The sequence below is a fragment of the Bos mutus genome, chromosome 9 (assembly GCF_027580195.1).
Source record: "Bos mutus isolate GX-2022 chromosome 9, NWIPB_WYAK_1.1, whole genome shotgun sequence".
Lineage (NCBI taxonomy): Eukaryota > Metazoa > Chordata > Mammalia > Artiodactyla > Bovidae > Bos > Bos mutus.
In genome coordinates this window covers 50,645,493-50,662,519 of record NC_091625.1, presented here as the reverse complement: position 1 = coordinate 50,662,519, position 17,027 = coordinate 50,645,493, and the positions used below count along the sequence as shown (strand labels likewise).

The 17,027-nt window shown below is 42.2% G+C and overlaps 1 long non-coding RNA gene across 1 annotated transcript in view; it reads right to left on the bottom strand.

The window, feature by feature from the left end:
• LOC138989223 (uncharacterized) overlaps nucleotides 1-7,140 on the bottom strand; it is an 80,354-nt gene extending 73,214 nt beyond the window's left edge. The window contains exon 1 of the long non-coding RNA XR_011465471.1: nucleotides 7,006-7,140. This is a non-coding gene — a long non-coding RNA (uncharacterized lncRNA). The remainder of the gene's footprint in view (nucleotides 1-7,005) is intronic.
• Between the last annotated feature and the right edge of the window lie 9,887 nt (nucleotides 7,141-17,027).

Below are 17,027 nucleotides of genomic sequence, written 5' to 3'. Positions count from 1 at the left end.
CCCATCCTGATAGCTGTTCCACCATGCTGATCACCGTCACAAGTCCTGCAAGGGCAGTTGGTATTCAAATGCCAACTCTTTGGTGCAAACACACACTCGTATAGAAAGCAACTTTATAATACAGATCATGAGCTTACTCTTGTACTTTCCTATGACGAAGAAAGAATATGTTGATGAGTGTTCTTTTTGATAATTACCTTTTTCATTGTAAATGAATACCTTCCCTCTCTAATTTTACTGTTCATGCTCTCTAACTCACTATCTTCACTGAGGAAACACATCCTAAGGAAATGAACTAAGTTGTGAAACAAAAATTTATGGAGAAAAGTGTTTATTTAAAACAACAAAAAAAAATTAAGATGGCCAAAGTATGATGATGGTGAAATAAATTATGGTGTATCCATAGACTAGAATGTGCTTTCCAGGTAGCTCAGTGGTAAAGAATCTGCCTGCAATGCAGGAGACTTCAATCCCTGGGTCAGGAAGATCCCCTGGAGAAGGAAATGGCAACCCACTCCATTATTCTTGCCTGGGAAATCCCACGGACAGGGGAAGCTGGCAGGCTACAGTCCATGGGGTCACAAAAGAGTCAGACATGCTTTAGCAACTAAACAACAACAACAAATAAATTAGAATATTAAACAATAATTTTGAAAAGCAGGTGCATATTTATGGTTTTTAACAATAGGAAAAAATACTTATGATGAAGTGAAAAGGTAGGTTTATTTTACCTATTCTATTTTATTACATCTAATATATCTTAGAAATGTCCCATTAAAACCATCTCTAATTTGGGAGAGAAACTGACACAAGATAGCCAAAAATTAGATCTGTGGAAGAGAACTACAGTGGCAGATCATTATTATTATTTAGTTGAAATAATATTCGTACATACAATATACATCCCTGAGCACATTTTCAGTCATATCAAATATCCCTCACATGCTAGCTTCTAGAATTCCTGTGAATTGCTTACACAAAATCTTCGAACAAGTAGCCCCAGAATGATGCCCTTGAGGCAAACAAAGGAGCAAGACGACAAGAATGTATGTCGAATTCCGTGAAGCTGCCCCACGGGCAATTTTGGTTCTTCCAGACCTGTTACCCGAAGTCTGGCACACTAGAGCCCCAACATAACTAAATGAGGATATTTCATCCGTAAAATGAATATTCAGTGTGTCCCCTGGGACTCCCTCATAACCAGAGGGGAATATTTCTGTCCCTGCCTTCTGCCTTCTGCATTGGTTACTAACAAACAACTCACCTTACTGTTTCCCTGCCAGGAACTACATGTTTCACCAGGTGATCTTACCTTTATTTCAGTTCTTGATAAACAGATTAAAGATGCTATTAATAAAGATTTAGGAAGTTTCTATTATTTGATTTACTGTAAAAAATATCCAAGAACTATACTTAGAAGCTGCTTGGTACTGAGGAGAACACTATGTTTTAGAGTAACAGAGGCCAGGATTCAAATTCTGGCTGAGTGTCTTCTGAGATACTTAATCTGGCCAAGCCTCAATTTCCTTATAAAATAGTGCTCAAGAACCACTTTTCTAGTGATGAATTTAAGCCTTGTCATGTGCCTAGTATATTATGGCAACATAATAAATTATTTGCAAATGAATGGCCTTAAAATCCTTAGCAGAGTGCCCTTCTGTTTCCATCAGTGCTACCCAAATATTAAAGTGCATAAGGAAGCACCTTCAGATCCTGAAAAAATATAGATTGAGATTCACTAAGTCTGAGGAGAGATTTCTAACAAGCTCTCCAGTGACACCAGTGGTGTGGGTATACAGACCAAGCTTTGAGTAGCAAGGTTTTACATCACTGGTTCTCAAACATGGCTACACCTTGTCAAGAAAGTTTTAAAAATACTGATGACTGGGTCCCACTTTTAGTTGATCTGGAGGTGTGACCTGAGCTTTGAGATTTTTAAGGGCTCCCTAGGTGATACTAGGTACACCCTAGAATAGGAATACTCATGTTTGAAAACCACTACTCCCTATGCTGCTGCTGCTGCTGCTAAGTCACTTCAGTCGTGTCCGACTCTTAGCAACCCCATGGACTGCAGCCCACCAGGCTCCTCCGCCCATGGGATTTTCCATGCAAGAGTACTGGAGTGGGGTGCCATTGCCTTCTCCAACTACTCCCTATAGGAAGTGCTTAATAAGTAAGGCCTATCATAACTATAAATTTGATGAGGGTCCAGATGATTGTAATCATTTAAGTAACATATAACATACCATAATACTATTCTATAATAAATAATATGAACCATGCTGTAATAAAGAGCAGAGAGAACCAAATAACTCAGCAGGTAGGTCTCAATTTGCTAAAGATGCAAGAGAAAATGAACCAACCAGAGTTTGTTTGGTCTGGTTGGAATTTTTTTTTTTTTTTTTATTTTTTTAAAAAAATCACATGCTCCCCATCCTGAACCCTCCTCCCTCCCAACCTCCCCATACCATCCCCTGGGCCTTCTGGTTGGAATTTAGAGTTTGCTAAACTTTTAACTACTTTAAGTGAATTCTATGCAATGCTTTAAAAAAAAAAAACAAAAGAGTGCTTTTTTTTAAGGGTGTTCTCATCAGATGTACTCAAGCGCATGGTACACATCGGGAGGTTTTCATCCTATCTTGTTAACTGAAATGTTTGGGTTTCTTTTAACTGTGCATTCTCATTTCCAACAGAGAGTGGGAGCACGAGACACATGATACAATAGGGAAAATGTCGAGGCAGCATTTTCAAACATAATCATCCAAATGTGAAGGGACAATGCAGCTCAGAAGGAACAGAGTAAGACGATATAGCAATGAGAGAAGGGAGCAGGTGACGCAATCTGATGTGACGCTGACACGACAGATCAAAGACAGACGGGCGAGCAACATTTCATTTGGGAATCAAGTGAATTGTTATAAAGTTAAGAGTGAGGAGGACTGTGGAAATAATAGGACTGGCTTTCAGCCACCACATCTAAGGACTTTGCCCAGAGGTAGTATTCAAGTGCTCATTCAGAACACACTGGCTGGAAGTGTAAATGAAAGTGTCCAGGACTCCAGTGGGCTCTGCTTGTCTTTAAATATCTCCACCCAACCCTGAAGCCTCTGACCTTCCTGAGAATGTCACTCAGATTCCAACAGTCTTCCTCCAAAAGGACCAATCTCCTCTCCCTGGGATTTTTCTGTATTCTACCCACTCACTGAGTTTAGCGCTTAATTTGCATTTAGCACCTGCTTTTGGACTCACTTATGATCTATGCCACTAACTTTTAAGCTAAAAAGTATTTTCCTGCACCATATTTTCAAACTATTAAATGTTTTTCATATTCCCTTAAACCTAATAATTTTATAATGTCCTCTTAATTTTTTGACTCATTTCTACCACTTTACTGTTTTGCAGAACAAATCTGTCACTTCAAAGGAAACAGCTTTGAACAATTCATTTGCAAAGCTGACTGCATTGAGGAATCTGAAAAAAGCATGGGATGGCTTTCTCCCTAGCCTTTTCCCTCTCTGAGGTTGCCTGAGTTGTACAAGATATCTATTCTTTTTCACCTTGTTTTTTTCTGTGTTTTCCATTAGTGTATTAAAAATGAGAGATTTTAACAAAATGATACAAAATTTCTCAAAAGGACACATCAAAATTTATCCTGATAAAAGTAGGAGTGGAATTAATATGAACAAATTGTACAACTTACAAAGAAGGTGAGCATATCTAAACCACTAGAATTATATTTACTCTGACCAGACCCTGAGTCTTAATAAAGTTCAAGGAATACTATGGAGTTAATAGTAACTGGATTAAAAATGTGAAACTATGTATTTTTTTCATAACAGTGATCAGAATCATAAAAGACAGAATAAAAACTGATTTGAAATCTCTGTCATATGAGGGCAAATGAGAATTTCAGTAAAGTACAACTGGACAGAGTAGCTGGAAGGGACTGATAACAAGGAAGATGACCACACCTGGACCCACTCAGTGGAGTCAAATGAGAGATCTAGTTATAAGCACTGGCAGGAAACACAGCCTGACAGGTGCAGCATCATCTCTAAAAGGTACAGTCAGAGAACACATGGCTGACACACAGCAGGTACACCTGGATGGACAGATGGATAGATGGATGGATGGGTGGGTGGCTGAATGGGTAGATGGGTTGGTGAGTGAATAGATGAGTTCATGAAAGGGTGGACAGGAGGGTGGATGGGTGGATGAATGGGCATTCAGACTCAGAGTCCAAAAAGAGATAGCATGCTACCTAAAAAGACAGTTCATCAGGGAATATAAGAGACCCAGGAGAACCCCAGCAGCCTGGACAGGCAGGCAGCATCAGAGAGATCCTTCTACAGATAGAAGGTATTCAGGGAGAGAGAATGGAGAGGAATCTAATAAGGGCAGAATCTCCATCCTGGAGAAAGCAAAATATATGGAAGACCATTGAAACAATCATTTATAATAGGCAAATAATACAAAAACTGAACTCTCCAGTGGAAGCAAGAACAATTAGGTCCTGAGAGCTAGACAGAGCTCAGTTCTCAGATGTAAGGCACAGGGTGAGATGATGTCTCAGAACTGGCCCATAACTTCAGTTATTAGAATCAGGGAATGAGATGAAGGCTGTACCAGCACCAAAAGCCACTTGATGTTCAAATCTGAAACTCCTTAAATCCCTCTTGCCTGCAAATGAATTCCCAGGGCTGAGCCTAAAAATGTGTTTAGGAAGATCCAGCCTTGGGGAGAGGAGACAGTGGCTGGAAATCAGACAGCCTAGGAAGCAAACAGAACCCTACCAAACAAAAAAAGGAAAGAACTGAGATGGAGATCCAGAAAAAAATACAAACATCAAATCCCAGGGCCTTTCCAACAGTCATCTGAAAGCACATCCACCCTACAGACAAACAGCACTGTGGCTAAAAGCTTGAAAGCTCATGCAGTCCCACTTCTACATGCCCCTGTTACACTCTGCCAAGTCGCTTCAGTTGTGTCCAACTCTGTGTGACCCCATAGACGGCAGCCCACCAGGCTCCCCGTCCCTGGGATTCTCCAGGCAAGAACACTGGAGCCGGTTGCCGTTTCCTTCTCCAATGCATGAACGTGAAAAGTGAAAGTGAAGTCGCTCAGTCGTGTCCAACTCTTCGAGACCTCGTGGACTGCAGCCCACCAAGCTCCTCCATCCATGGGATTTTCCAGGCAAGAGTACTGGAGTGGGTTGCCATTGCCTGTTACACTAGTAACCTGGTAATACCAGCAGCACCAGCCACCAACATTCCCTGACTTCCTTTCTGTGCAAATAGCCCTGTCCCAGGTTCCCATCAGAAAATGGAATTCCTTCTATTTAGAATAAACTGATGACAGGAATGGTAAGACTGAGCAGTGATGATGTGAAAAATAGCCAAGGATTTTCTCTTCCAAAATCAAAAAGAAGACCATTCATTCAAGTAGCAGGGACTTCTGCCACTTAATAAAATGGATGGGAAATGGTCCATTTGGACTCATAGGAATGCCACTTGCTGCAATCAAAGAGCCAAAGTGTGCAGAAGGCACTTCACGTTCCAGCCCAGGTTCAGTCCTGTGATGCCCTCATCCAGGTCGGCCTCAGTGGCTGAGCCTCTATCCAGCCAGAAGGACAAAGCAGAGGAGCTGAGCTCATGGACCCAGTGCCCTAGGATACAGCCGTTTGTTCATGTGGAGAGAAGCCCCTTCTCCCACTCCCTCCGCCTACGGTTCCGAGGTGCCTTCTCCACATCTGTATTCTGAAGGCGTCCTCTGATGAAGTGGCATTGAGATTGAACAGTTGTTTGGGTCTGAGTCCATTCCATATACTTAGCCCCCAGCATTGCCTCCAGCCATGCGCACTTGCTTAAGAGGATCATTTGCTACTGATGTTTGCTGGGAGCATCAGCAAGATGTGATTGTGCTGCCTTTGCTTAGCAAATAACCCCAGTTTCAAAGAAGAGAGACAAGCTGCCCTGTAAACCAGAGCCGCAATGGAGGATTCCACTTCGGAGACTCGACTTTCGAGAACCAGGGTCTGGGGGACCTCATCCCACAGCTCTGTGAAGCGCCATGTGGCAGCATCCTCACCCCTGGGGGCCGTGTGGCTCTAACAGAGGAAAGGAAGTACTTTTACAAAAGTCTGGCTCCCTGTGCTAAGAGAAGTGGAAAAAAAAATCTGAAATCTGAATGTTAATAAGACAGCCACCAGGCTGATTTTAAAGAACAGGGGAGCACCCCTCACACTGATGAAAGACTCCTGGACCTTCACACCGCAGCTTCCTTGGTGCCAGCGATGATGCGAGGAGGTCCCACCCCAAAGACCCTCTGCTCCATGCAGACCCTCCATGATATTTCCAAGAATTTGACTGGACTGCTCTGGTCTTCTTCCCATGGCGGGAAAAATGCTCATGTGTGTTAGAGCCTAGAGACTCAAAACAGAGCAGCTTTATTCCATTCCCCTCCACTTCCCTTTGAGAGCTTGTCCTAGCTTGAACCACTAATACGGTCCTCCTTTTCTTGCCCTTCCTGAATTCCCTAAAGGGTAAAGCAGGGTTGGGGAGGCAGGACTCTTCCGTGTCATCTTGGCAGAAAGTTGAAAATCTCTCTTCCCCAAACTGTGGTTACCTCTACAGGGAAAAGGGGATGACAATACCTACCTCACATAGCTGCTGAGAGAGTTAGACGATACAACGAATGCACAGAGCCCAGCATTCAGCAGGCATACAATACATGTCGGCAGGTGTCACACTTTTTTCTCCCCTGACAAGCCAGGCACACCAGCAACCTGCACACCATTGCTTTGTTCTCTCCCCTGACAAGCCAGGCACACCAGCAACCTGCACACCATTGCTTTGTTTTCTCCCCTGACAAGCCATGCACACTAGCGACCTGCACACCATTGCTTTGTTCTCTCCCCTGACAAGCCAGGCACACCAGCAACCTGCACACCATTGCTACCTCCTCTGTCACCGTTTACCACAAGCGCCACACACAGCTCAACCTCACCAGACAAGGCAGTTGCAGCATCGCTCCGATCTGGCTGCCATCAGCTTGCACCCCTGGAGAGCAGGCAAACCGTTCTCATCAAGGTGAGGTGAGCCCCAGAGGACAAGCTTTGCCATTGGAGAGGACTGAACTTGAAGCTAAACTGGAAATAAAACAGAAGTTCTCTTCAGAGTGCAAAACATCTGGTTACCTCTCTTTTCCCATTCATAACACTGCCCATTACTGCAGTTACAGGCTGGCTTCGGACAGCCACGCTGTAGTCCTCAGGGCGGACTGCATCCATTTTTGATCCACCTGAAACCACATAAGTGTCCGAGAAAATCCCAAGCCCTGTTAAGATTTACAGACCAATTTTCTAAACTGAAATGGTTTGCATAGGCTTTGGATAAGAATCTGAAACACATTTCCTTCTCTAAACTGGACCACTTGAAAAGAAGAAAATACAATAGTAGCTTTCTAGGGAGTGGTTTGCAGCAACACAAGACCAAAGAAAACAATTATCTGGAAAATGAGTGTTACAAATCAACCATTCTTCTACAGGAAAGACATGAGCCTGCATGTCACAGAGCTTGGGAGTATACACCTGAAATCACTACTCTGACGCAAAAAATCACCAACTGAACTCCAGTGTTACCATTTACCTGGGCCCTGACCGCTATCTCCCAAGTTATGATAGAAGGGATGTCATACGACAGAAGGGATAAGAGGAGATACTGTCTGTCCAAATAGTCACTGGGAGGTGGCTGGGAATCATAAATCTGCAGCGGAGTCCACTTCTCATCACAGTTTATAACAGCTCTCACCATGGCAGGAATGGGGGTTCTGGACTTGTCTGTCTCTGAGGGAATAGGGACACTGAACTCCATGAAGCTACGGGGGAAGTCAGTGCTTTCCTGGGTACAATCTCCCCTTTAATCAGTCAGTATGGAGTTCTCTTAGGATGAACAGGACTTTATTGGGAGCCTAGAAGCATATTCTTAAAAGTAAAAGTAACCCCACATGACTTAAAATGTTTACCATATTGAACTGGCAAAATGAAAGTCTTAGTGGGTAAGAAAAATGAAAATAAATAATATCCTTAAATGGCAAATGGTCTTTAGATATGTTTTTCAACTATTTCTCATCTTTGTTGACCATCTGAGGTCTTCAAACATCATTTTCATCTTCAAATGAATTTGGGGCTCTCATGGCATCTGTCCACAATATCAAAGCGGTTTCAAAATTAGCAAATTCCCTATTTCCCCAAGAAGGAATCTCTGAAACCATCTTACAGGAAATGCTAGAAAAATGGAATCCCAGTACACCTGAGGGGGTGGTGGGCAGTGTGAAGCGAGAAATGTTTAAGAAAATATCTGAACTCAACTTGCTGAAATTGCACAAAATAAATAGACAAAAACCCGAGACAGTTGCCTCCATTCCTTCCCACACACCTGCCTTCTGGAAGGTCACTGTCTTTATTAGTCCTGCCAGAGAAATATTCCTGGGGTAAGAGCTGTCCAGAGAAGAGGACTCCTTTAGCAATGCCCTTCGGCATCACCTCCAAGCTTTACCTACTTTTCTTCATCCTGAAAACTTTTCTCATTTTTCTCCTTTCCACTTGATCTTCCTTAGACAGACAACATCAGCAATACCTGGGCTGTTGTCAAGAACACAGACTCTCAGAGTCCATCCAGACTACTAATTAAGAATTTGCCTCTTATCAAGACTTCCCTCCACGTGATTTCCTCACACATAAACGTCTGAAAATCCTGTTCTGCATTACATTCTTTCTATTCCTCCACCCACTTGGACCTTCTGAATCCTCCCTGTTTTGACTGACATTCCTAATGCTTTTCTCCTGATTTCAGCCTCAAGTCTCTCCCTTATTGTTCTCTGCCCCACCCCACCCCCACCAAATACGAGGCTGCGTGTAGGAAGACAGTACTTTTACTTTGTCTCCTGTGCTTCCGTTATCTGACCTGGCCTAGGTGAGCCCAGTCTCCTTTATTATATCTGTAGCTCAACTGAAACAAGTCTACTGTTTGTGTACCCCGTGCCAGGCACTAAAGCTACAAACGGAGCCAAGACACTGGCCTGTCCTCCAGGAGATACAGTCCACACGGGAAGAGCTCAACTCTGTCTTGTCATTCAGCCCCACAGCAGCTCCACCGTGAGCTCTTCGAAGGCACGAAGGACTGACAGAGAGACGAGCAAACATGAAAACAAACTTTCCTTCAGAGTCCAGAGAGGAGGACCAATCAGAAGCCAGCAGATGAAACCAGCCAATCCGTGACCCAATGGGCTGAAAACCAGAAAGTTCTACAGGAGGCCTGCAATGTCCCAGCATCTATCTCACACAAGTGGGGACAATTTAGCTGAATTATTATTATATGTAAAATAGTACCCAAAGCGGGGTTGACCAAGCCCTGGGAAAAGACATATAAAAACTTACATTGAGATACGATCAACTAAAATTAGAGGTATAATTAAAGTAATTAGGGTTTATGTATATGAAACTCACTGTCACCATTAAAAATTATGTCTAGGAAGAGACAGCCCTTGCAGTCCAGTGGTCGGGACTCTGAGCTTCCACTACTGCGGGCTCCAGTTCGATCCCCAGTCAGGGAGCTAGGATCCCACTTGCTATGCAGTGTGGCCAAAATGAGAGAAATTATGTCTAGGAAGAATACTGATGACATGGTAAATGCTTACAGCGCTTCCTACCCGAGAAACCTTGGACACCTTACTGAAGATTTCTGTGCCTCTGTTTCTTCAACTATAAGTGAAAATACACTTAAAAAAAACACAATCCATGAATTTTAAGATGCATGTTTTCTCACATTTTAACATCTCTGAAAGAAACAATCATCATTTATGGTGACTTAAAATGAATTGGTGGTGTTTTTCTTTATTTCTTAGTGCACGTACGATGATGATGCAGTCTTGGAACCCTCTTAGACCTGATGAAAAGGTAGGACTTCCTGAATAGGCTTTCGTGAGAATGTAAAGAATTAATAAAGGTAAAAATTTAAAAACTGCCTCAAAAGGAACAAGTACTCAAAGCAATGTTAGTTATTATAACTGTAACTAGCCAGGAGCTCCTTTTAGACACAGGTACCCATCTTTGCAGGAACACAGACAGGCAATCTCAACAAAAACAAATATACTCTGTTCTTCATTTTGGTCCCTGGCCTTTATATCACCCATCATTTCCCCTCCACAAAAGGAGGGCTTCTCAAATCAGGTTGCACAGGGAAATCACCTGGGGGAGATTTTTAAGTGCTGGCACTACACCCTCTCCCAGACACACACACATACACACACACACACACACACACACACAGCTTTAACTGGCCTGGGATAAGACCCTGGCATTGGGATTTTTAAAAGTTCCCTGGGTGATTTCTGATATAGACCCAAGTCTATAAACCCACTGCAGTAAATTATAAGGTCTTTGAGTGTGCAGGTCTTTCTAAGAAGAAAACCAAGATAGCAGTGTACTTAGGGTCCTGGAGTCAGCCAAGCCTGGGTTCAACTTTCTGTTCCTCCCCTTGACCAGCTAAGTGACAAACTGCTTGACTTCTCCAAGCCTCAATTTCTTTATCTGCAAACTGGGAATAATACTTGCCTCCTAGTGTTGTTTAGGACATTCATGAAGTGAGCTGAGCATACATACTTAATAAATACGTTGTTATTATTAGTGCCATTTGATAGCCATTTCAGCATCTACTCAGTGACTCAGCACCAGAGGTGCTTAATAAATATTTGTTGATTTGAATTTGGAGAGTATAAAAAGCTCCTCCCATGAGAGAAGGACATAGAGAAGGAGGTAATCAAATGATGCCAGGTTAGGGCCACTCTCACGAGTCAGCCTAGGCCTGGTCTGCACCTCACAGACACAGAGGTGGGAACACAAGAATGATCACACCTCATGACCAACAAAGCAGCAATCCTCTCCATGAAGCAAAGATTTCTGCCCTCCAGACATCGCCTCTGCCTTCAGTCTCCTGTGTAGGTAAATTGGCAACTGAGCAGCATCTAATAACTTGGTCCAAAAATTATCCAGATCTGAGGGATCTTTTAGAAGAAGGGAAGTTGAAACAAGACAATGTATAAATACTCTACTAAAGGCAGGGCTGTGATGTTCCTTTCCTTGGGGATAAACCCTGACCTCGAGAGCTGAGCGGAGAGAAGGCCCCACCCCACAGGCCTCACATCCTGCATGCCTGGGCCGGGGGACCGCCAGCCAGAACTTGCCACACTCCAGCGATAAGCTGCACTAACAAGGATACCCGGGAAAATGTGCAAAAGCTGCGAAGGGAAATGAGCCCCAGGTCCCATTCCTCTCATCAACATCAAATTTTTATTTCTTGACTAAATAGCAGCTCTGTGGAAAAGAAACAAAGCTAGAACAGAAATCATTTGCTGCCCTCTTGTGGCCGACTTGGTATCCTGTCCCGCTGGTTTTCAAGATAAGACCCAAGCAAAAGGAGGAACATAGAGTTGGTGTCCAAAAGCTCTGCTCCCTTCTGCAAAGGACCTGGAAACACTGCACCTCTGCTTGTTCCTGACCATCCCATGTATGTCTGGAAATCGGTCTAGTTCTGGCCAAGGTTCAGTGTACTTAAGGGAAGTCTGAGTGTGCCTTTAGCCTTGGAGGAAAAGGGCAAGGAGGACAAAGAATAAAAGGTCTGGCTTATAGTTTTTATCATTTTCCTGTGCTACAGTCTGGATCAGGGCTCTTGGCCTAACCCTGGCCAGCAGGGTGATGGGAGATGGGGAAGAACCAAGAAGGCGAGTGATTCCAGGACCGGTCCTGATGGTTGCATCTTCTCAACAACTGAGGTCAGCAGTTGAGGCCCATTACAAAATCCTGGACTAAATCAACAGTGAAACCAAACCCGGCTCCAGGGAGCTGGAAGCGAGGTCAATCCCACCAAAGGCAGCCTGGTTGGGGAGCAAGTGCTGTACCCACCACAGCCCCCTAGTCCCAGCCCCACTGGGCCAAAGGAGGCCTTAGCCCATCACAAGCTTAAAAAATTGTTTGTGTTTTTAGAATTGTTGAAAGATATCCTCCCTAATTTGGAATACATCTAAAATGTGTGTTGAAGTTGTTGTCTCTCTGGAGAGTACCCTGTGCTAACAAAAGACTGATGTCCCTGTTAGCCAACTCATCATCTGTAACTTAACTAGCGACAGATAAATGAACCAGAATGGATTTTTTTTTAATTATTGCATTCTTAATATATACATGAAATTTTAGAAACCTTATAGAAATGCAGCAGCACTGTCTAATAATCTAAGGAAAGAGGAGAGACTTAATAAAACAGTATTTTATTTGCTATTATCTCTTTATTGGTGTCTCACGATACAAAGGCTACTGATAGCACTCCTGGAGTTGTGGTTTTAAAGCAGCATGCATTCGGATCCCAGGAGAATTCATGTTAGAAAAGCCTGTTTCATGAGCATTCTCCATCCCAGGATAGCTGTTGTTTTCATTCTGAGGCTGGTCTGTGCAAAAATTGATCCATGAATTTATTTTTTCCTATTTGATTGACTGTCGTAGCATTACATAGATTTAGCTTCATAGTCATGATTCTTCAAATGGAGGAATCACTAGACATATGTTTGACTGCACTACTCACTTACCTGGCATCTCTGAAGCCCCCACATATTATAAAGTTGAACTGCCCAATATGGTAGCCACTGACCACCTGTGTCTATTTAAATTTACATTTTAATGCATTAAAATTAAAGTACCTCCAGTGTATCAACCACATTTCAAGTGTTCAATAGAAATTGGACAATAGAAATGTCAAACATTTCCAAGACCACAAAAGGGGCCCTTGAACAGTACTTTTCTATAGGATATTGTTGAAAATCTTTGGCAAAGCAAATAAGGCCCTTTACAACCTGGTCCCGTCCACCTTCTTACCATTTTCTCTGGCCTCTCCTCCAAACATCCCATTATTTGGCCCTCTAACCCACCACTTCTGCTGATCTCCCTGGAATGTCTTGTACTTTCCACCCCCACTACCTGTGAATTGCTGCTAATTCTTCAAATCCAGGTTAAATATCACCTCCTCCCTGCAGTTCTCCAAGATATACTTTCCTCCATCCCACAACTAGGAGGTTCATTGGCCTCTTATAAGTAATTCCATAGCTGTTTATTTCTTTATTAAATATGTGTGATATTAATTATGCTTAATAATATATTTTACTAAGATGTAATATTTTATTATTTAGTAATAGTCATTATTATTATAGAATAGTCATTGTATCTTTGGAAATTTTATGAAATAATTATTTTAAAAAATAAATGTGAGCTCTGATCCCACCCTAGTTTGAAATACAGTTCTTCAAAAAAAAAAAAAAAAAACAGCTCCTCTATCTTCAGGGTTAGGATGTTCTGGAGAAAAAGAATTGAAGTGGAAAACAGGAAACTCAGAGTCAAATCCTTGGTTCCATCCTCACTAGCTGTGTGATCTTAGGCAAGGGTCTAAAACTCTCTGCTTTCTCATTTATCAAATGGAGCTTTGGGTCTGGTTATTCCTAAGAACTGTCTAAGTTTGTCCAGGGCCTACATCTAAGCAGGTAGCCAATGGGAAAATGGTAGAAATACAGGCTGGTGAAACTGGGGGATCAGAATGCCCCCTTCTTCATTACGAAGCTTCTGGAAACTAAATCTAAACCTCTCCTTATTTTCCCCTCATTCACACCAAGCTGGATAACTCCAAGGACTATTACCTCAGGAGTCAAGTCACCAGATTCTTATAGACAAGTCAGGGGTCAGTCTACGTAGGGCTGGGCTCTTGGTCTTGTGTTTGTAATTAACTTTCAAATACTAGAATTATTCAGGATAGCTAAAAGTGCTAAAAAAAAAAAAAAAAACTCAAAATAACACAAAGCAAGTCAGATATCTCTAGCTCTCCCAAATTAACATACACAGTCTCCTGAGATGTTCAGGGCTCAGCCCAAGCATCAGCTGAGAAAGCCTTTCCCTGACTGTGCACCTGGCCCACTCCTGACATTCTCCTTCACGCTACTCCCTTCTGTGTTCTTTATAACACTTATCATCGTCTGAAGTTATCTTTCTTGTTTATTTGTTTCCTTATTGATTGTGTGCCCAAATACTCACTAAAATATAAGCCCCATCAGGGGAAGACTATCCAGCTTATTTATTGTGGTTTTAAGCCCCTATGATGATGGCTTGCATGTGGTAAGCACCTAATAAGTATTTGAGGACTATCTGATGAGCAAATGAGGTCAGCAAAACTATGGCAGAATCACTCCTACAGGATAGCTACATTTTGCAGTGTCTTTAAACCTCTCACTGTCTCTGTGGTTGCTCTTCAGGATTGTGCAGCTATTTAAGAAGATCTCTTTACTGCCTTGACCTTGCTATCTTATACAGTAAAAAGGCTACATTCTCCTGTCCCAGTAAGCACACTCTCTTCCTTTGGCACTGTCTTTATACTTTGCTATGCCTCTAGCAGGCATCATTGGGAGAATAACTTATAATATTTCCACTTCAGTAGGAAGTTAGGACATAGGAGTTGGCTCGTGTTGGCTCTGAATATATGTAACAAAATTTTGTACCTCTGGCTACGTGACACAGAGCAGAATGAGACAATGGGGCCGGGGGAGGGGGTTAGAAACCAAGACTGCTCCAGGGAACTCAGTGGCACCCCAGTTGGAGTAATCAGATTTTTTCACCATGAATTTTGAAAGGTAGTATGGAAACACCCAGAAACTGAGAGTCACCACTTCTGGAAAACATCCTGAACACTTACAGTAGAATTGCCTATTCTGAGGTTTAGCTGTCCCATTCTTCCTTTAGCTTTGTGAGATACAAGGGTTCTTCCAATCGATTTCTATTGCTTGTAATCAAATGAACTTTAACCGATACAAGCCAAGGTGTCCTCCATTCCATTCTGTAACAGAACTCTGTCACTTAATGCTCTATCTGGCAGGTATCCCTATAACCTACGGACACTTTATTCAGTTATAGTTAAAGTGAATTTACACATTGATCAAAGTTGTTCACCAGTTGGAAGCTGTCAGTGCACTGTAGGTGCAAGAATACGACTGAAAGCTACCAACCTAGAAAGAGTCTGTACTAGGAAAGGGTACAAAACCAACATGATCGAATTTTATAGGAGTAGAAATTAAGGCCTAAAGTAACATTATACTCATCTACATAATCAGAAAAGAGGAGCTGGAAAGCTCTGATTTCTCAGCAGTGTAAATGGAAGAGACCTGAGGGTTTCAGCTGAATCTAATCTCAGACTTACCTAAGACTATATGAGCCCAACATGATGAGCACTAATAAAGTTCCCAGATCATGATAATAATGATTATTATTACTACATGTAACAATGACTCTGTAGTCTGAGACATGGATTAAATACTAGCTGAAGTATTGTGTCAATCTGTCGTCATCCTATCAGGATGGTCAAGGAGAGGGCTCTAAAATGACGAGAAATGTGTACGCCATGTGACACCAGGAACCATTAACAGAATTGGGGATGTTTGGTTTGGGGAAGGACAGGATTAAGAAAGTCCAATTGCTTCATCATATATTTGAAGAGCAAACACATGAAAGAAAGCCTCTGTTGTAATTCTAGTAGACAGAAGTAGGAATAGGGAAAGAAAATTAAAGAGAGGCAGAATTTAATCTAAAACAATGGCTTTCTATCAGAATTTCTCAACAATATAATAAGGTACCTAACAAGAAGTAAGCTACTCTTCCTGGAAATGTTCACAAACAGGCTAAATATGTCCACACATTCAGCAGATGCTTCTCCTCTGGCTAGAAGGGCGACATGGATGACACTCCAGTCCCTTTCAACACTCAGATGTGGGGTCTCTTGTGCAGACCCTATCACTCGCTATCCGGGTGACAAGTAACTTAACTTCCCTTGAGCTCTTCAGCCTCACCTGTAAGAAGAGAAAACTAAATTAGACGGTCTCAGGGCCCCTCTCATTGCAAACCTCTATCATTTACAACAGAGGGGCAACAGGTCATCTGAGGTGGAGGGAGGGTGGACTCCCAGACAGAAGGAAAGAAGTGGGAGCGGGGAAAGGACGCTGCAGTTAGGGAAAAGAGGAGAAGCTGATGAAAGAGGAAGAGAAATAAACGCTTTCAGGAGGGGAGGGAAAGCAGGGAGAGTCATGTAACAGGAGAGAAAAGAAGAAATCAAAAAGCAGAAAAGAGAAAGACGAAACGACAATGGAGAGGTTCTGCCTTACCCAGCCCCTCCCAGCTCTATTTAATAGTCCCATCTCCACCTTCTTTATTGTTCAGCTATCTTGATAAATTTCAGCTTGCATTAACATAAACCATGTGGTTAATACCATAGTTTTAACACCCAATTCAATTTTATTACTAAAGGCGTCTTTTTTTCCCAAACAAGTATCTCTCTGAGACCCAATGCATTTTCCTTTTATATTCATCACATATTAAAGGTTTCCAGGAGCCCCTAAATTTCCAATTTATGCTGAGACTCCCATTTGGTATGCTGAAGGTACTTCATCACCATTCGTTATGAATGAGCTACAACAGTATTGCAACAGTGCTCAGCAAACAGCTCCTGACTTTCAGGTGTCGTTACATGCAAGTTAAACTAAATGGATGAATTTTTAGCAGGAATAATGTAGTTCATGTTGACATTATTCAGAGCTTTCCCAAGAAGACAGGTATTAATCAGACAACACTCCTGTAGGTCTCCGTATATAAATATTTGGGCGTCTGGCTAAACAGTGCCCTAACCTTTAAAAGGCATATAGACCCTTATGCTTTAAATAGGATCATCAGTATAAAGGGCAATTTAGGACAAATAAAAGGAAGAATTTCTTTGCACAGGAGTATGGATTTATATGGAACCTATGATAATAGGTTCCAAGAGTTTGAACAGCACACAAATAAAAATAAGTCCCCATGAAAGATTTAGATAAGTCAGTAATCACAAAATTCTGTGAATTCTTCTTTCAAAATCATTCATGTTTCTGTCTCTTCCTCTCTATTTCCACTATCCCCATAT